The sequence below is a fragment of the Amblyraja radiata genome, chromosome 22, assembly GCF_010909765.2.
Source record: "Amblyraja radiata isolate CabotCenter1 chromosome 22, sAmbRad1.1.pri, whole genome shotgun sequence".
Classification (NCBI taxonomy): domain Eukaryota; kingdom Metazoa; phylum Chordata; class Chondrichthyes; order Rajiformes; family Rajidae; genus Amblyraja; species Amblyraja radiata.
The window spans coordinates 27,598,848-27,619,647 of NC_045977.1; the positions used below are offsets into that span (position 1 = coordinate 27,598,848).

Below are 20,800 nucleotides of genomic sequence, written 5' to 3' on the forward strand. Positions count from 1 at the left end.
AATCTAGTTTTTAAAAGGATATGAAAAGTTTTATTGTGGAAGGCAGCCATGTGTGAAGAGGGATAATAAACTGCTCCCCAGCAGGCCCAGGGAGCAAGGCTGTGACAGACTTTGCTTTCAATAGGACGTTAAACCATATTCAAACTTCAGCCCATAACTTATTCCACAAAAAGAGGGGGAGAGACTGGAAGGAGTGTAATCCTTCCCAGTGCTACTAAACATGGGTCTTGTTAGGAAGAGTTATAACTGCCGTTGGCCCTCTGAAATCCCATCCACTACCCCGCAAGAGCCTTGCACTCGGAGCAGAGGAGACCACAGAGTTTGGTCCAAGGAGCGAGATGAAGGAGAACAAGGCCTGGTCAGTCAAGGGGGCAAAGTATGGTATGTGCTCAGTCAGTTGGCAAGAGCCATTACAGAGCCAATTCTAACTAATTGCACAGGCCGGCTGACTTAATGTGCAAATAACTCTCTGTTAAGCTATGTGCTATCATAGACGCTCCATTTGTTCTACACATCCATCCTCCACCTTCTCTCCTACTGAAACCGTACCTGCACCTCCCTCTTTCCCAGTTCTGATGAAGGCTCACAGACCTGAAACGTCGACTGTTTCTCTTTCCCACAGATGCCGCCTGACCTGCTGAGTGTTTCCAACATGTTCTGTTTTTATTTCAGATTCCCAGCATCTGCAGGTTTTTTTGTTTGATATCCAAAGCTGTTCAGGCCAATTGGTTAGGGACGTACGATGAGGTATGGTATGGACCCCAATTTTATCTCCCAACCTCCACAGCAGATCGAATATTGTAGTGACTTCCTCTGGGATCTTGCTATTTGCAAAAAAATGGTTCCGTCCTTGCCTACATAGCAACAGTAACTAGACTTTAAAGCAATTCCCAGTGGACAAATCACCTTGGGACAGCCAGAGGGTGTGATGAGGGGCCCATTAATGGTTGCCTACTTTTCCCCGCTGCGTCCCCTTCTCTCCTGATACACAATTAATTCGGATTGCATGCTGCTTAATTTATGCTTTAACATTTCCTTTGTGCGCTAGTACTAATACAGTGCGCAACCCAAACATGTTAACGACTGCATTAGCACAAAGGAATTTTCCACAAAAGCATTAAGCAGTGGACTGCCAGAGGTAATTAAACTGTCCTATGTACAGAGGGGGCTCTCCTAAGCTGTAAAACCTTCCCATTTACAAATTGTATCTCCCTTTGATTTCCATATTTCCAATGGCATCAGGTTAGCAGCTGCTCTCTGGTTTGAAACATACAATTAACCATGAAGTTGGATGATCAGACAGAGACTTGCTCTGGAGTGTGTCCAGATAACAATGACACACATCGAACAAGAAGAAATGTTGCATTCTGACACAAATTTAAACATAATTTATAAACTAGGACACTCACGCTTAACTCTATTAATAAAAACACAGTGGTGCCAATTTCTGGATTCATCAATCAGTGCGTCAGATGGAGGGCCGTAACCTGGCACAGAGCAAAACAAAACCTGTTCAGAGAAGATCAATTCTATTCTCGGTTCCAAAGACGGAACTAAATGATTCCACTCCTTAAGGGATTCAAGCAAGAAAACAAGTCTCGATGACTGAATTTATCCTGACTTTTAAAAGACTTAAAGGAATGGATCAAACCATATAAATTGGACAATGAGCTCTGGGCTGAGGAATTAAGTAGAAATTATGGTTATCAATGAACCAAAGACAGATCCTGCGATTAATTAGGGCAAATTAAATCTTTGGAAAGGTGGAGAGTTTGGTCGGATTGATCTTAAAATGCAAATAATGGAAATCTTTATGTAAACTTTAAATGGCACGGGGCCCCTAATCATTACAAGACAGAAACAGCTTTGATTCCACTGTATGTTGAACATAAACAGATATTGTTTCAATCTAATGGTGACACCTTGCTAATCAATTCATCCAACGAATCAATCAATGCGTCCTGACTCAAAACAGACCCACTGCCTTCCACTTGCTCACCTGCGCCAGTTCATGATGAACATTCTCACCTTTATTTTAGACCCCTCATGGTCTTGAGCCATCCTCTCTCTCTCTGTAATCTCCAGCTCTCTGCACTGATGCCCCAAATCCCACTATTTGCTATTCTCAGAAGTTGCCTACCTCAGCATTAGTGAGGTGCTTTACATAAACCCTCCCTCAATCCCTCTACTACAATATCAACCCCCCCCATCCTCCACCCCTTGATTGCAAGCATTCTTTATACCCAACCTCTTTGAGAAAGCTCCAGGTCAATACCACTTAATATTGTTTTCTGTTATCTTTGACTGAACATCCTACAGTGAGATGCTTTGGGAAGTCAGACTATCTCATCTGGCAGCGTTGTGCTTCTAGGGCTGTGTTCAGGTCAGACCAGCTCTTCAACTGAAAATGTTCCTTTCATTTCCACATGGTGATGCTCTAATGCATGGATTCCTGTCTATGTCTCAATGAAGGCTCGTTTTATGTTGCTTGTGCAAAATTTATGTGTGGTTTTGGAGGGCCATAACTATTAGGTCTTCAATTGCTTACGTTGATGTTGCAGGTCTACATGGCTGGGTCACTGGTGAAGGCAGCTACCTGTGTTCTTCCAGGCAGCTGCCTCCTTCAACCTTCTAGAGTTGCTGTCCACAGACACCACTCAATGTTGATCATGCCCTTAGCTGCCCACCTCCTTCATTTTCTGTCCAACCTCTGCCTAAACACTCCTCACCCCAATTCCAACATTCAACCTGTTACAGCCATGCCATTCCATTCTCAGACATGCTCCCCCAACCAAACCTTACCCCGTGAAGGCCACAGACTTCTTGAGTGACTTCCAGCAAGGTTGGAATGCTGGGAATTTGTGGAGGAAATGCATATTTGATGAGCATTTTCCGACACCACTGGCACTCTGCTCGCCGGAGTTTAGAAGGATGAGGGGGTACCTCATTGAAAATTACCAAATAGTGAAAGGCCTGGATAGAGTGGATGTTTCCACTAGTGGGAGAGTCTAGGACCAGAGGACATAGCCTCAGAATTAAAGGATGTTCCTTTAGGAAGGAGATGCAGAGGAATGTATTTAGTCAGAGGGTGGTGAATCTGTGGAATTTGTTGCCACAGAAGGCTGCGGAGGGGTTCAATGGATATTGTAAAGACAGAGATAGATATATTCTAGATTAGTACAGGCATCAGGGGTTAAGGGGAGAAGGCAGGAGAAAGGGGTTAAGAGGGAAAGATAGATCAGCCATGATTGAATGGCGGAGTAGACTTGATGGGCCAAATGTTGCTCCTATCACGTATAAACTAATTTCCAGAATATGTTGCCTCAGACAATATCAAAGCCTTCTTCTTCGTAGCAAACTCCTACATTGCACCTATGGCTGATGGTACCTATTTGGGTATGTCTGCAAGTTCCTGTTCTTCAACCAGTGCCTTCAATTTCGTTTCTTCCAACAGGCCCACCAAGATGGCTGAATGTGAACTCCATATGTGTTCAGGGAGAATCAATCAATGCCACCCTTACCTGTAATTTCCGCATCCATGGATGAATAATTCTAGAAAATAAATAGAAAATAATTCTAACTGTCGATCACAGTTTAACCAACACAGTTCTCCCCTAGGCATATACTCCTCCCATAACTACACAACTCCTTCTGAAACTCCAATCAATACTACAATTTGGCTTCAATTGCCTTCAAGATTAAATACTAATTAACCCCTTGGTATTGCTTCATTGGGAACAATTACCAATTAAAAGATCTTTCTTTGTTATTTTATTTCAAGCGGTTTGTTTGTTGTTGTGGCAGATTTGAGGGTGAAGCTGGAAGTCGAGGTGTTCCCGTGCACCTGCTCCACTCATCCTTTTAATAATTTAATCAAAAAATATTTATTTAAATATTAAAATAATACATGCAGTACAGTAAAAACAAAACAGAACCCACCACCATAATACGCGACAAATGATAAACTATTTACTATTTCCGTGCTGTAATTGTTATATGGTTATATGGTTATACAACTATCTATCACTCCTTGTCATGGATGCATTCAACCCCCCATGGTGCCCAGCGGTCCTGGAAATCCCCCAGGGCACGGACGTAACCCTGGAAAAGGGGATTGCAGCAGCTCGGGCAGAGCCTTCTTCCACCTGGCGCCATGACTCGCAGATGTCCCAGGCCCAGGAGCAACCCAACAAGGACAACCTGGGCCCTATCCTCTCCCCTACCCACGGGGTGTCCGAAGATGAGGATGGTGGGTGAGAAGTGCAGCCAGAAGGCAAGGAGCAGCCCCTTTGGATAATGGAACAGGGACTGCAGCCTCACACACTCCATATACACGTGGTACACAGACTCTTCCAGCCCGCAAATGTGGCAGGGCGCTGGCGAGTGTCATGAACCGCGAGAGAAACAGGTTGCAGGGAACTCCTTGGTGCAGTGCCCTCTACCCCAGGTCCCCGAGAAGGGGAGAGGGGAAAATCCCGGCCTAGAGGGAACCCTACTGGGGGGCTCGCTTGCGATCAGAAGGCAACACCGGCCGCCACTTAGTGTCCGGACAGTGGACTAAGGCGAGGAAATGCAGGGTGTGGAGGAAGAGCCCGTACAGGAGACGCTTCCCTGCCTCATGCTTCTTGGTGGTAGAGTTGTGGGTTTGGGAGATGCTGTCAGAGTCACCGGGGTGAGTAAATGCAGTGCATTTTATGGATGGTGCATACTGCAGGCACTGTTCACCAACAGTGGAGTGAATGAACGTGTTGTTGGGGTGCTGCTTTGTTCTGGAGAATCTTAAACTTTCCTGGATGTTAACATGTCAGATGGCCCAGAACATAAATGTAATCATGAAGAAAGTGCGCCAGCGTTTCAATTTTTAAGACGCTTAAAGAGTTTTGGAAAAATAACTGTATACTCCAACAAATATCTGCAGATGCACTGCAGAACAGTGTGTTGGCTGGTTGTATCATGCTCTGGTATGACAATTCCAATGCACACGAAGGCAAGAAGCAGCAGAGAGAGGTGGGTTCAGCCCTAGTCCAGCACTGCACGGCCCTTCCCACCATCTAAAGCAATTACATGAGGCGGAATGAGTCTTCATGGTGAGTCACAAGCCCAACTTACACCAAGCACCTTTCACGCCAAACCAATCCACACCAGATCCAGGCCGGGCAACACCAAGTCTTGGTCACACCAGACGGCAGCAGCCTCGAGATGCCAGCAACTTTCATCAAGGAGCCTCACCATTTCTGGATCATGGCCTCTTCTCACTGTAACCATTGGGCCGGAGTTAGAGAAACCTGAAGTCCAACACCACCGGGATCAGGAACACAAACCTTCCTGCAACCACCAGATTATTGAACCGACCTGCACAAACCTAATCCTACCTCAACAATGGAACACTGTGGACAACCTCCTGAACTATCATGGACATTTACGAACTGTGTATTTTTGCACCAATGTCTTGTTTCCTGCACATTTTCTTTCTTTCTCTGTCTTGTAATATTTACGTGAAATTCATGTATAATTTATGTTTTTGTGTGTTGTCTATGTGCCTGTGATACTGCTGCCAGCAAGATTTTCTATTGTAACTGTACCTCACTGTGCATATCACAATAAACTCAACTAGACTTGATCTCCACTCATCCAGGCAAGTGGAGAGTGATCCATAGCACTCCTTAACTTTGCCTTGTGGATGGTGGAACCTTAGGAGTGTCAATAACTGGGCCACTTGCCACAAGATACACAGTCTCTGATAGCCCCAATAAACATGTAATGCTCCTGTCCCACTTAGGAAACCTGAACGGAAGCCTCTGTAGACTTTGTGCCCCACCCAAGGTTTCCGTGCGGTTCCCGGAGGTTTTTGTCAGTCTCCCTACCTGCTTCCACTACCTGCAACCTCCGGCAACCACCTGCAACCTCCGGGAACCGCACGGAAACCTTGGGTGGGGCGCAAAGTCTCCAGAGGTTTCCGTTCAGATTTCCTAAGTGGGACAGGGGCATTTTTTTACTGATCCATCTGAATTTACGGCTAATGTGGCCCTCACCCCAGGATATTAATGGTGGTATCTCAGTGATGCTAATGCCACTAAATGCCAAGGAGAAGTTAAACTCTATCTTCTTGGAGATGGTCATTGCTCCGCACATCTGTGGCCTGAAAGTTACTTGTCACTTATCAATCCATAACTGGATGTTGTATTATTTGGCCCCAATGTCATGGAGTCTTGCAGTGTGAAAAAAGGCCCTTTGACCCAACTTGCCCACACCACACAACATGTCCCATCTACACTAATCCCGTTTGGCCCAGACCTTCTAAACCCGTCCTAACCATGTACCTGTCTAAATGTTTCTTACACATTGTGATAGTACCTGCCTCCACTACCCTTGAGGTAGTTGAGGCAGGTACTATCACAATGTGTAAGAAACATCAGTATCAGTATATCTTTATTGTCATTTTCCTGAGTACTCACATACCCAGAGGAAACAAAAAAACGTTACTCAACCAGTGTCCATTCAGTGTGCAGTACAAATAACAACAAATAACTAGAAATAAAAAACATATATCATGAACAAATTAAATTAAACACTCTACTCTCTACTAAACATCAACAGGCGTTCCGATCGACAGCTGCTGCAGTGTGTCCAGGTTGATGGTTGGTGCGCGATACTTTGGCAGGGGGCTACGTCCGTTTATCAGTCTTATAGCCTGCGGGAAGAAGCTGAGGAGCATCCTGCTGGTTTTGCAGCTAATGCTCCTGTACCTCTTCCCAGATGGCAGGATGGAGAATATGTGATGCGATGGGTGGTAGGGGTCTTTGATGATGGAGATGGCTCTGTTGATACATCTCTTCCTGTATATGTCCAGCAAGAAAGGGAGTGGAGCACCAATAATCCTGCTGGCGGTCTTCACAATCCTGTCAAGTTGGTGCCGTTCGTACGCCTTGCAGCTCCCGAACCATGAAGTGATGCTGTTGGTTAATGTGCTCTCGATTGTCCCCCTATAAAAAGTTCGTAGATGTGTAGTGGGGAGACCTGCTTTACGTAGTCTTCGGAGAGGGTGTAGTCGCTGCTGGGCTCTCTTGACCAGTGCTGTGGTGTTGGTCGTGGACGTCAGGTCATCTGACAGGTGGAGTCCTAGGAACTTCACGCTGCTGACCCTTTCCACATCAGCTCCATCGATGTGCAGAGGTGTATGGCGTTGTTTTCCCGCCCTCCTGAAGTCAACCACCATCTCCTTAGTTTTTCCCATGTTGAGAATGAGGCTGTGGGATTTGTACCATCCTGTGAGCAGCTCCACCTCCATCCTGTACGCCGACTCATCATTGTCACTGATGAGACCCACCACTGTTGTGTCATCAGCGAACTTGTTGATGAAGTTGTTATTGAGTCTAGCAGTACAGTCGTGTGTAAGCAGACTAAACAGCAGGGGGCTTAGGACACAGCCTTGGGGCGAGCCTGTGCTCACGGCTATGGTTTTTGATGTCCTACTGCCCACCCTGACTGTCTGCTGCCGTTGTGATAGAAAGTTCAGGACCCAGTTACATGTGCCAGCATCAACCCCCAATAGCTCCAACTTCTCCACCAGCTGCTGCGGAATGATTGTGTTAAACGCAGAGCTGAAGTCTATGAAGAGGATCCTGGCATAAGTATTTTTCCGATCAAGGTGTGACAGTACGAGGTTCAGTGTTGTTGAGACTGTGGATCGGTTGGCTCTGTAGGCGAACTGCAGTGGGTCTAGGTCGGCAGGTAGACTCTTTTTGATGTGCTGCATAACCAGTCGCTCAAAACACTTCATTGCTATGGGTGTTAGAGCCACTGGTCGAAAGTCATTATGGCAGGCTGGGTTTGGTTTCTTCGGGACAGGGACGATGGTGGCACTCTTAAGACAGTTGGGCACTACTGCCTGGCTGAGTGAGATGTTAAAAATGTCTGTGAAGACATCTTTCAGTTGCTCGGCGCAGTCTCTTAAAACGCATCCAGGAATGTTGTCCGGCCCTGCAGCTTTGCGTGGATTGATGCTGGCAAAGGCCTTTTTAACTCCGGCTGCGGACAGCCTGAGCGACTGGTCACTGGGAGATGGCAGTAGTGCACGTGTCTGGGTGCTGTTTTTAACCTCAACCCTCAAACATTTAGACAGGTACATGGTTAGGACGGGTTTAGAAGGCCTGGGCCAAACGGGATTAGTGTAGATGGGTGGATTGAGAGGCCACTTTCTGAGCTATTAAACACCATAACACTATGACTATTAGAAGCTGACATCAGGAGCACTTCATAGCCACCACTGAGCCAGGGGCCATTATAGAGGGGAAATCCTTCAGCCCTCAAGTTACACATATCAGTATCACTCATCCTGATGGGAGGAAAGAGAGTGGGAAAAGTCACTTGTTTACTTCACTTAGGACAGAGCCGATCCTGATTAATCTTCATGCATGGTCACTGAACAGATCTTCGCTGAGAGACAAGTTAACCACTTGACTGGAGTCTTTGGGTTAAAAGCGCAGAAGGTGATGTTAACAGGCAATGAGAGAGTTGTTATCACGTTACTCCAGGGAGACTATCTTTGCTTTGTTTGCCTGCTTTCAAAGGGATATGGCATTGATTTGAATGCAGATATTGATTGATAAAGAGCATTCAATCTCACCTCATGTGTCCAGTCTACATTACACCTTTTGTGCCTGAAGCCGACTACACCTGCCTTCAAAATAGACCAGGCGACATACCTTGTGAGATATGCGCGCATTTATATAAATGTATTTGTCTGGACTTGGTAAAATGTTAAGATGCCACCTCACTGGGGTTCCTGCGAATAGACTCTGGACCATCTGTGGTGCGCTGGAGAATGGCTTCAGTAATAAATGAACAGTGGAAAGGATTGTAATGATGATTTGGGTCTGAAATTGGTTCAGATTTACAGTGTCAGTCTGAAATGGAGAAAGAGGAAAAGCAGCCTAAGCAAGCCTAATGGATCCATCAACTCATTTTGACTGCTCAGTGGGGCGATCAGGTCACAATCCTTTCTGTTTGGCACTGCGGAAAGCACTTCAATTTTGTTAGGAAATGTATCAATTTAAAGCGACTTCAGCACCACACTGAAAAAAAAAAAAGCCTAATGAATCTGGACTCAATTTTCCGCCACACTGCTTCACTGAACTGTCGGGGAGAAAGCAATGTTCCCGTCGGCGGACGGGAGGTGCCGCTGATTGGCCCGTGCGCGCGGGGTTGGTGACCATTGGCAGCGACAACTCTGCGTCCTTCTGCAAAGTGACAGGCCCGCTAAGCTAACCGTGGCCATTGCCTCAGACAGTCGGTGCCACTGAAGGCAAAATGGCCCTCTTTTACTTCAGAGAATGCTTGCTCAGATGAAGGAAGGAAGGAGAAGGGTAGGGGGGGGGGGGGGGGGGGAAGGGGGGCGCATTGATGGGCCCGGATATGATGCTGCACTAATTGAGTCACAAAGTACAATGAAGGGAGCAGTTTGTGCTTAACGGGAGAAGAGGGAAAGATAAAACTTGCCTGTCAATGGTGGGTGTCAAGAGCAGCAGATGTTGCTTTATCTGCTGATGGCCACGCTGACATTATCTCTCTGCTTGTCACAGACAGAGAATCTCTCAGCGAAACCAAAGCAGATGGCTTTACACCCGGCTCTTTATGCAGACCACTTACGCCCAATTTTAACTGACAAAGTGTTAAGAAAGATGCACCCACAGGGTGGTGACAGACAGGGGCATTATCGCACAAGCTGGGCCGAAGGATCTGTCCCTACGCTGTAAGAATCCGATGCAAAACAGGGCAGAAACCGGTTGAAGATTATGCCCACCAGGGTAACTTCCACGCTCAAAGTAGTTTATTGATCCTTCTGCCACTCTCCTACCGAAACTACAGATTAATTAACGCCCCCTCCTTCCCACCATCTCTCATCAGCAGGAGTCAGATTTAGTTTGATCGGGGCTGGTTCCTTTCTCTTGAGCAGAGTCCTCGGTATCAGGGCTGGCTGTCTGTCTATGAACGCGCTCCCTGTTGCTTCAGCTGCCTGTTCTGATTTATTTTTTAAAATGTGAATCACTGGAGCCTCCCAGGTACATTATAGTCTCAAGCAAAATATAAGAGCCTCTTGAAGAAGCCACAAGTGTGTTAAAATAATTTAAATGTTAATGACATTGGCTGCAGCGTATACCACGCCAGCACCAGCACGATTTGGTTTAGTTAATGGATTTTCACATTGATAATGAATTGATTGAGGACACTTTAACCCTTCGTTTTTGCCTGAACACTGACTCTAGTGTGCAAACGCATGCCTCCAGATTCAGGTGTAGTTTCTGCCCAGCTGTCATCAGGCATCTGAACCATCCTATCAACAACTAGAGAGCAGTCATGAGCTACCATCTACCTTCTATGTTTCTATGTTTCCCATATCCCACATTCTGGCTTTACATTTCAGCCTCCTCTTCTCTCTTTATCTAAAGTTGCCTCCCTCTCATCTCTAGTCTTTGTTACTTACTCCACCCATCTGCCAATCAAACCCCTGTCACCTGTATCCACCTATCACTTGCCAAATTGGCCCTGCCCCAGCCCCTTTTCAGCTTTCTCCCCCTACTACAATCAGTCTGAAGAAGGGTCCCGGCATTCAGTTTTCTCCACAGATGCCATGTAGACCCGTTGAGTTCCTCCAGCACTTTGTGGGAAATGGAGTTGCAGATACTTACACAAAGGAGCAGGCATTAAAAAGAGTATTAAAGAGTATTAAAGAGTATTAAAGAGAGGCATGTGAGCTTTGGAGTTTTGGGTAAATTAGGTTTGTAGAGGGCCTTGATGAGTGGCAAAGGGTTTATGACACACGTCGGTGAGAGGTAAGCTGCCCACACTCACCACGCACACACCTGTACTTACCTGAGCTGTCCCGGGAAAGACATGACCCAGGCCTAGTTTCCACTAGATGGCACTGACCTTCCTGTCAGGCAGAGCCCAACACAACGCACCAACGACCTTTCAAAACCTTTCAACAACTTTTAGAGATAGCCGAGGACTGTAGCAAAATGTTCATGTTATTAAGTTATTGTTAAATTTGAAAAAAGTTCACAAATAAAATGAAACATAATTAAAGCAATATTACCAATTTGATTTAAATACAGGTGCAGTGCTCTGATAAGTCAACTGGGAAATAACAGGAGACACAAGAGACACCAGATGCTGGAATCTTCGGCAAAGAAACAAACTGCTAGAAGAACTCAGGTGGTCTGGCAGCATCTGTGGAGGAAATGGGCAGCTTGGTGACATGGATGCCAAGAACCTTCAAGCTGTCGATTATCTCTCCAGCATTTATATTATTGTGGACTGGGTCATATTCACCTCCCACTCTACCCCTCCCCTCATTTCCTTATCTCAACATTGAACTCTTTCCTCATGCTGACTTGTGTGTCAGGTTGTGTGTGAAGGAACTGCAGATGCTGGTTTATTCCACAGATAGACACAAAATGCTGGAGTAACTCAGCGGGGCAGAAAACATCTCTGGAGAGAAGGAACGGGTGACATTTCGGGTCGAGACCCCTCTTCAGTCATATAGTTTCCCACTTTTCCCCCTTCTCTTTCTTTGAATAGAAGGGTTATGTTGTTACCTTCCAATTTATCATGGACTCTTCTTTTATCTCGGGAATTCTAAATCGTTAAAACCATTGCGTTCATTTTCCTGTAACTCTGTGGACTAGAATGAGTGGTTACAGTTTCAGTGTATGGAGTAATACATTTAGGGCTGAGATGAGGATGACAGGTTCACCATCCTCATCTCAGTCCTAAATGTCTTACCCCGTACACTGAGCCTGTAACCCCTCATTCTAGTCCACAGAGTTACCGGAAACATCTACCCTGCATTATGCCTGTTAGTCTTTGCTACATTTCTACATAGAAACATAGAAAACATGTGAATCACTGGGAACAGGCTCTTAGGTCCACAATATGTCGTACATGATGCCAAGTTCAACTAATCCCTACTGCTTGCACATGATCCATATCCTTCCATTCCCTGCATAATCATCTCCCCATTTAAAAGCTTCTTCAATGCTACTATCATATCTGCTTCCACCACCACCTGTGGCATCGCATTCCAGACCCACCACTCTGTGTGTAAAAAACGCACCCACTCAGGAACAGTATCTCGTATTTCGCTTGGGCAGCCTCCAACCCAGTGGTATGAACGCTGATTTCCCTAATTTCAAATAAGCCCTACATTCCCTCTCTCCCCCTCACTCCCCCACCCTAGTTGTCCTACTAGTTCTACTGTTCACATCCATACCCCTTCGTTATCACCTCTTCCCCAGCCAACAATGGCCCATTATGGGCTCCACATTTCCTTGGTCATCTGGTGCCAGCCACGATTTGTTCTGGCCTTTTCCTACCTCCAGTCCCCTCCACTTTACTTTCAGTCTGAAGAAGGGTTCCAACCCAAAACGTCACCCTTCCATTTCCTCCAAAGATGCTGCCTGAGCCGCTGACTTACTCCAGCACTTTGTGTCTATCTTCAGTAAAAACCAGCGCCTGCAGTTCTTTTTCACACATCTTATACTCAATGCCCTGACTGATGATGGGAAGAATAGCATACACCTTCTTTACCACCCTATCTATTTGTTTAGTTCAGTTCCATGTTCTGCCATCAGCAACATTCAGAAAGCGAATCAGAGGCGTGTGAGAAAAATAATTTATTATCTGAAAAATGGAGTTGGTACAGGAAAAATAAATTTCCCATTAGGACAATGAAAGGTCCTCCATGACCATTGGTGTGGCTCTGGTTTGTTCTGTACCTTTACTTTCCCTCTACCCTGATTCTCAGCCTGAAGAAGGGTCTCAACCCGAAATGTCACCTATTTCTTTTCTCCAGAGATGCTGCCTGTCCCGTTGAGTTCCTCCAGCATTTCGTGTCTCATTCAACGAAAGGTCCATTGGCTTTCCTTTTCAAACGTTGGAAGGAGGAGGTTACCTGACTGAAATCTCCCACGTTACACACAGTGGCATCCCCGAGCAGAAGAGAGGGCATGATACAGTGGGTGTGATGTTCAAAGGAAAGGGCTTGCTTTTTTCCCCAGCAACTTTCTTGCCTGCAGGTCATCCAGAGGCAGCTTACAGCTAGTGCAGTATTCTTGAGGTATACTGCAATTAGATACAATTACTGTATCAATATATGCAGAGCACACTCCCATAGATAGCAGTGTGATAATCACCGTGTAATCTGTTTCAGTGATTATTGAGTGAAGGATAAACATTGGGCCAGGACACATGGGATAAATCACCTGCTCTTCTTGAAATGATGTTGTCAGATTCTTTAGATCAACCTGATATACCTGAGTTTACAATCTCCTCTGACAGATGGCAACTCTCACCGTACAGCATCCCCTCCTGAAATATTTCTATCCTTCATCTCCCCCCACCTACATCTCTCCCCTCCTCCAGCGTTCCATCCTGCAGCATTCCCCTCCTACAGCCCTCTCCTTCTACAGTGCTCCCCATCTCCATTTTCCCCCCAACACCACCCCCCCCCCCCCCCACCTCCAGCTTTCTCTCCTACAGCATTTCAATCCTCCAGAATTATCTCCTACAGCACACCCCCTCCACCTGGTTTCCCTACTGCTGTCCTCCCTTACTTGAATTCCAATCTAGATTTTTGTGCCGCAGTTTAGTTTAGTTTAGTTTAGTTTTGTTTTGTTTAGTTCAGTTTAGTTTAGTTTAGATTATTGTCACGTGTATCGAGGCACAGTGCAAAGCTTTTGTTGTGTGCTAACCAGTCAGCGGAAAGACAATACATGATTACAATCGATCCATCCACAGTGTGCGGATGGATACTAAATGACTTGGAGACTGACCATTCTCAAATGGCCCTGGCTGACCCTTAGTTTGATAGCAAAGGTACACAAAAATGCTGGAGAAACTCAGCGGGTGCAGCAGCATCTATGGAGCGAAGGAAATAGGCAACGTTTCAGGCCGAAACTCTTCTTTAGTTTGATACCCATCATCGGGAAAACGTGTGTGGTCAGAAACGTAAGGAATGCTGGAATTTTGGTGTGATGTAGCACCATTTCCAAGTCCTACTTGTTATGGATGTAGACTTCATATTAAAATTAATATATCGATGAATGTTTTTTTTGTTCCTTTGGTGCTGATGAGATGACAGTCTTATTTACATTGTATTGTTACCATCGTACACTTACCAATTTCATGTTCCATTTGTGTCATCAGGGCATATAAATATAATTACATCTGGTCTTTTATTGAATTGCGAGACATTTTGTGCTGCATTTTGAACCTAGTCAAGTGTTAGCTTGCTAATTCTATTTGAAAGTCAATCCGGCTCTTCCACTTTAGGCTCTGGAGTGTGAATCGAGAGTTGTGGAGTGGGTCCACAAGGGATCTGTGCATCCCTTTGCAACGTGATCCCCGACCTCCTCATGAGCAGAACACAATCGGTATGATTTGGAAACAATATTTCCGCCTCGATAACCATCATCACAGGGGCACCATAAGACTATGCTCATCCCCCTGCTCCACTCACTCTAAACCCATGACTGTGTAGCCGGACACAGATCCACTCCACAATAAATTCGCTGACGACACCACTGTTGTTGGACGAATTATGGATAATAAGTCAGAGTATAAGATGGAGATTAATCATCTGACTGACTGAGTCAGAACAACAACCTTGCTCCCAAAGTCAGTAACACCAAGGAATTGATTGCTGACGAGGAGAGGAAGGCTGTGGATCCACAAACGTGTCTTCAACGACGAGTTGGGGCTGCAGAGAGTCAACTGCACATGCATATCTCCGAAGATCTGCCCTGGACCTCAGCACCTTGATGCAATCACAAAGAAAAGCCATCAATGCCTCAACGTCCTTAGACGATTGAGGAGATTCGGTATGTTGACAAATGTTCTCTTGAACTTCTACAGATGTGCGGTAGAGAGCATATTGACTGGCTGCATCATAGCCTGCTTTGTCAGCTTGAATGCCCAGCAATGAAGGAGATTCCAAAAAGTGGTGAACACTGCCCAGTACCTCACAGGTACTGACCCCTCTACCTCTAAAGGGTTCTATTGGATCAAAAAGGCAGCCAGCATCATCACGAACCCACACAACCAGGAAGAAGGTATAGGAGCCTGCAATCTGTAAAGTCCCGATTCAAAAGGGACGGCAGTGAAAAGGATATGTTCGGAGACTACAGTAAGTCATCAGAGAGGGAGTCAAGAAGCAAGAATGTAAACGCAAATGTATAAGGATGGAGGTCATTAAGAAGTAATCAAAGTTGGGATCACCGTGATTGACTTCATGATATCAAGTAAGGTATAGAATACCATGTACGAATGTAGCTTTTGTGGTGGTTGATGTTATTGTTCCTGTTTTCTGTTTTTTAACAGTTGCTGTTTACAATATGTAATGCAATGTGTTATTAGTTATGAAGACAACTACATTGAGTTAACAATTGCAGGAGAGAATGTGCATTCAGATGTGTATCTGGAGATATGATCCATTTTAATCATGTCAGCTTGCCAGTAAGATTAATATAGCTTGTAGCAGTGCTTTGTTGTTGAGCAGAATGAACAAATTCATGATTGGTCAAATATATAGCTGTATATAATTGTACAATTTCATGTATGTAAATAGTTAATTGTGTCATACCATGTGTGCAAATAGCTGAATGGTTCTAATGGAATTTTTACTTTTAACTTATTAGGCGCAAGATTAGATTTAGCAACTGAACGCACTTGCTCCATCCACCACTATTGCTTAGTTGAGGATTATTGGCTGCAGTAAGGCTGTTTTGATAGTAGTTTCCTCTCAGGCATTCGCTACAGTAAACACCAACACTAAAGAGTTTACTAACACTACATATCTTTATAATTCTGAGACAAGAGAGCCACCCACTAAGCCTTTACTCTGACACAATAACACTCTGCTGGGCAACGTATATCAACTCCCATTTCCATCAGGCAATATTGATTCTTCCCATTCTAGTTCACAACCTTCCAGCCTTGGCCTGGATTCTCCAGGAATGAGGAGTTAATCTATGAGATACTGCTGCAATCAACCCCAAACAGAAAGTCACGAAGTTGAGTATTTATTGCCACATTTTAATTTTCTTTGAATAATTTTGTTTATAAATACTGAAAGCATTGCAGACAACAGCAGAAGGGTCCTTACAACGACGGACTCAGGGTTAAGATGATTGCCAAAAGCAGAAGTGACATGAATTTTTTGAAGGCAGTTGTAATCTGGACTGTGTTGCCCTGGTAGGATGGTGGAAGCAGGTTCAATCGTAACTCACAACCCTGCAACAGGGATGGATTGCAGGCATTGCCTTTTTTAAGGCTAATTTCGCAGGGCTTTGGGAAAAGAACGGGGCAGCGGGGACAATGGTACAGCTCCACCCAAGAGTTAACAGAGTCAGATATTCAGTTCAGTTTAGTTTATCGTCACGTGTACCAAAGTACTTTTTTGTTGCGAGCTATCCAGTCAGCAGAAAGACAATACATGATTACAACCGAGCCATTTACAGGGTCTAGAAGGAAATAATGTTTAGTGCAAGGTAAAGCCAGCAAAGTCCAATCAAGGATAGTCCGATGGTCACCAAAGAGGTAGATAGTATTTCAGCACTGCTCTCTGGTTGTGGTAGGATGGGCTGCTTTACCTTATTCTCTGCTGCAGTGTTTCAAGAGAAGGTGCGGTGAGATTTGTTGTCAAAACAGTGTGGAGTACGGAGGAAGAAATTGTGTACTGGAAGCTTAGTTTCATCAGATACTTGTTGATTCGGAAAATATGTCATAATATTGGAATTGTAGTGATCATGGAATGAGCAGTGTTCGAAGCGACATTGTGTTGACTACTCATTCAAAATAAAGAATGCACTGCTGCCTTTTGTGCCTCTAATTCACATCTGATTAACGGCCCAAATTGGAAGGTGTTGGAAAATAAGTGGTGTCATAATCTTACGAAACGTTATTTAGCAATGAGGAAAGAATAGCCATCTGTGATCTTTTCCAATTACCATTTGAGGCAAAGACCAAATGCCTGTAGGAGCTATAGTAGTAACTGACTGGACAAGACAGCGAAGGTTTCAGTGTAATAATCTCTTTTGCAGTACTCCCTCCCAATTACCCACATGCACCAGGCAAACATTGTGGAACTTATGTGTTGAAGTAAATACCTAGGGCAGTAATTCAGCAGTGACTCTATAACCTGCCCTACCTGGACTGGAATGAAATGACCCATCAGTGTTTAGAAAAAAGGTTTAGATGGACTCCCACAATGTGGAATTGCACCAGAAGTGGAAGAGAAAGGGGGAGGACGAGGAAACTACACACCTAAATATAATGAGCAGACAGGAAGCAGGAGTGACAGAGGACAAAGCATGTTTAAAGACATGAGGCAAAATGAGCAAGACAAGTTAAATCAGTGAGAAATGTGACAAGGGGGAAGGGGGATATGATTCTGTACATTCCTCTTGGAGAGAACAGATAAGAAAAAACAGAAATAACCATGAAAGGCAATGATTACACACACAGTGATTCCAAAGTTGGACGGAGTCTTCTGACCAGAGTCTGCATTATTAATAACATTACTGACGGAGTCTGCTTCTTGGCCTGCCTATTACTGGAGTGTATGTCTCTCTCACTACTCAATTACTGGAGGAAGGTGACTATAACTGGCCTATTACTGAAACATTGTATGTCTTCTGGTGTCTATGAAGGAAGTAATGCATCTAAAACTCATTTATTATTAAATTAATTTGTAAATATTACTGCTTTGTTACTGAAGGAATGTGTGTTTATTATTCATTTATTACACGAGTGTAATAACTCCATCTACAAGTTTGCAGATGGCACCACTGTGGTGGGCCAGATCATGAAGAATGATGAGAAGGAGTGCAGGAAGGAGTGTGTGTCTATTATCGGCCTATTACAAATGCCAATCTATTACAGGCCGATTACTGATCGAGTGTGTAAATATTACTACCATAGTGTACGTGTGTGACTTTTGCTAATCTATTACTGAAGGAATCTGAGGCTATTACTTGTTGAGTTTTAAAGAAGTGTGTATTATTATGTAATACTAAAAGACTAGGTGTCTATTACTAATACATTACTGAAGAAGCGTGTATATGACTGGTCTATCACTGGGGAAGTCTGTATGGATTACTGTATGTATGTGCATCTATTGCAGGTTTTTACTTCAGTTGCAAATCTATTACTGAATGAGTGCATATCTATGGACATTTTATTTTTGAAGAAGTGCATGTTTCAATGACGAGTCTATTTGTGAGAACTTTGTGTCTATTACAAGTCTATTGCTGAGGAATGTGTACCTGTTTCCAGTCTATTAGTGAAGGGGTGTCCATCTATAATAAACACAGAACATGCTGAAAATACTCAGCAGCTCAGGCCAAACTGGTGAAGAGCAACAGAGTTAATGTTTGGATTGAATTATCTATTACTAGTCTATTACTAGTGGAGTGTGGATCAGACTTGTGTCTATTACTGAAGGAGTGTGTGTCTATTACTGGTCTATTCCTGAAGATGCATGTATCGGTTACTGGTCTTTCTCTGAAAGTGTATCTGTCTATTACTTATCTATTACTGAAGTTGTTTGTAAATATTACACCTGTTACTGAATGAGGCCTGTCTATTCCTGGTCTTTTACTGATAGTGACTGGATATATTGTTGGTCTATAACTTTAGGAATATGTATTTATTACTGGCCTATTCTAGTATTTATCTATTACTGATTTATTACTCAAGATGTGGATGTCTCTAATTGAATGAGTGTGTATCTCACACGGCATTACTGCGGAAGGACTGGATGTCTATTCCTGAAGCAGTATGCATCTGTAACTGGTCTATTGCTGGTGTGTGCAGCTATTAGCACTATGTTGCTGAAAGTGTATGTATCCTTTACAATGCTATCAGTGACTGTGCGACTATGACTGGTTTATTTGTGAGGGATAGTATATTCAAAAATGATTGCTGTGGAGGACTGACTGTTCTGCTACTAAAGGAATATGCATCACCTGCTAGCAAAAAGCAAAGAGCTGGGGAAATTAAATTAGTCAGGCAGCATCTACGGAGGAAAAGAGACAGATTACATTTTGGATCAAAGTGAAAAGGGAGGGAGAGGAAGATGTAACTGGTCATGGGATCAGAAGGTAGCATGATGTGTTGGATGTGAATGATGTGTTGGATGTAGAGATACATGGAGTGAAAGAGGAACACCAGGGGAACTCGTTCCTTGTTGCATCTGGGGGTGGGGGAGCAACAGCAGAGCTGCAGGACACAGAAGAGACATGGATGAGGGGAAAACCACATTTTCTGAAGAAAGTGGGCAACTCAGATGTTCTGGAGTGGAAAGCGTAATCTTGGGAGCAGATGCAATGGAGAATCATTCTATTGCTGAAGAAGTTAGCATCTAATACGTTTGATGATGAAAGGAATCTGTGTCAATTAATGCTCCATAACTGAAAGAGCACATATATCTTAAATGCCTATTTCGGAATGAATTTGTAATTATTACTGAAGATAGGCACAAAGTGCTGGAGTAACTCAGCCGGTTAAGCAGCATCTCTGGAGAAAAAAAGGATGGCTGACGTTTCAGGTCCAGACCCTTCTTCAGACTGACCTGTCATCACCCATCCTTTTTCTCCAGAGATGCTCTCTGACCCGCTGTGCTACTCTAGCACTTTGTGTCTATCTTCGGTATAAACCGGCATCTGCAGTTCCTTTCTGCGCATTTTGTAAATATTACTGCTCTGTTCATGAATTGATCCAATATTGGTGTTTAGTTTAATTTAGTTTAGAGATACAGAGTGGATACAGGTAAACCTTTGGTCTACAGAGTCTGCTCTGACCAGCTATCACCACACACTTACGCTATCCTACACACACTTGGGACAATTTACAATGATACCAAGCCAATTAATCTACAAACCTGTACGTCTTTGGAGTTTGAGAGGAAACCCGAGTTCTTGGAGAAAACCCACACAGGTCACAGAGAGAATGTACAGAGAGCACCCGAGGTCAGTATCGAACCCGGGTCTGTGAGGCATCAACTCGACCACTGCATCACCTTATGGCTGTATATCTATTGGTGGTCTATTCGTGATAGAGTGTGCATCAATTACTAGTTATTACTGATAGCGTGTGCAGCCACCAGTGATCTATTACTTAAGTACTGTGTGTCTTTCCATGGTTTTTATTGAAAGTGGGCATATCAATTACTGTTCCATTATTGAAGGAGTAGGTGTCTGCCACTGAAGAAATGACTTTCACTGATCTATTATTGAAGGTGTGTATGTCTATTATGGGTGTATATCTATCAGACTGTGTATCTATTGATGGTACATTCCTGAATATGTGATGTCCACTGTGGGACGTCTGGATGGACTGTGTGATGGACTGTGATCTCTGAATGTGCATTTATTTCAGGTCTATTACTGAAGGGGTGTGCATATAACTACTCTATTACTGCAGGTGTTTGTAACTATTACTGATCAGTTAGTGAAGGATCCTGCGTCTATGAATGGTCTATTATTGTATAGGTGGGTGTCGAGTATTCGTTTAAAAGTAAATTATAGTTATATCAATTAGTGGTCCATTATTGAAGGAGTGCATATCAATTACACAGAGGATAGTGTGCATATGGAACAAGTTCCCAGAGGAAGTGGCAGAAAGGGTACAATTATGATATTTAAAAAGCACCAGGAGAGGTTCATGCATAGGAGAAATGTCAGCCAGGTGCAGGCAAGTGGGACCAGCTCCTACAGGCAACTTGTATGAGTTGGACCAAAGG

The 20,800-nt window shown here is 44.1% G+C and overlaps 1 long non-coding RNA gene across 1 annotated transcript; it reads right to left on the minus strand.

Moving 5' to 3' along the window:
- Positions 1-1,854: 1,854 nt before the first annotated feature.
- LOC116985475 lies at positions 1,855-19,966 on the minus strand. The gene is made up of 3 exons (XR_004415277.1): positions 19,834-19,966; positions 15,723-15,725; positions 1,855-1,864 (listed from the first exon to the last, which is right to left on the minus strand). It is a non-coding gene; the product is annotated as an uncharacterized LOC116985475 (long non-coding RNA).
- Between the last annotated feature and the right edge of the window lie 834 nt (positions 19,967-20,800).